Consider the following 901-nt stretch of genomic DNA (forward strand, 5'->3'; position numbering starts at 1 on the left):
AGAACAAGGCGTGCCTCCATCGGACGATGCAGCGCGAGCGTTCCTTGATGCTCAAGGACCTCAGGGTTAGGGCCAACCGGGCTTTGGACACCATCTCCGAGGAGAGCGTCACTCACCCACACGAGGATGATGACGCCCGCCACCTCCGCTTCTTCACATAGATCGTGACCCGTCTGGAGGATAGGGCCATGAGGGCTCGCCAGTTCGTCGAAGAGAGAAGCCGGGGCCTTCTTAGGCGTGCATTCTCGTGAGTCTTCGGTCACCTTCTCAACCGTGACCCCCATTTTGACTTCAACGCCGTGATAGCCCCCGTTCCCACGGTCATCCAGGGCAATCTGGCGGACTGGGTGGACGACCACGTGGATGACCTGGTCACAGCGTTCACCCCTGAAGATGGCACGGTCGTGCTTGCAACCGAGGGAGGCGGTGCGGACGAAGATGATCAGGGCAACGCCAGTGACAGCGCCTCCGGCTAGGCCTGCATTTCCCTTCCTATTCTGACCTGTATGAAAAAAACCTTCAGACAAGGCCCTGCAGGGCGGGAAAGCATTTTTGAAGGGGGGGGGCTTATATCATATGAAACGATGATATGTCTTTGAGATAGAATTATGGGCGTGCCGTCGTGAGCCTAGAGGCTCCCGAGCTAAGCGATTGTTGCTACTTATCTTTTGATTCCGTAGGTCTTGAGCGGGTCCTGATGTCGCGGGATCACCCTTCTCCCGAGGCGGGCTCTTCGTGGGCTCACGAGGGTTTAGGCCTCCCGAGGAGCCTGCTGGCCCGCCAGAGAGAGCCTCGCGAGGAGCCGATCACCGGATTACCGCAAGGCATGCGCATGATGGTCCTGCGGCGGTTGTAGTCTTGACCCCCGGGGGGGCTTGGCGCCGCCTGGGCTAGCCCGAGC

The sequence above is a fragment of the Triticum dicoccoides genome, chromosome 1A, assembly GCF_002162155.2.
Source record: "Triticum dicoccoides isolate Atlit2015 ecotype Zavitan chromosome 1A, WEW_v2.0, whole genome shotgun sequence".
NCBI lineage: Eukaryota > Viridiplantae > Streptophyta > Magnoliopsida > Poales > Poaceae > Triticum > Triticum dicoccoides.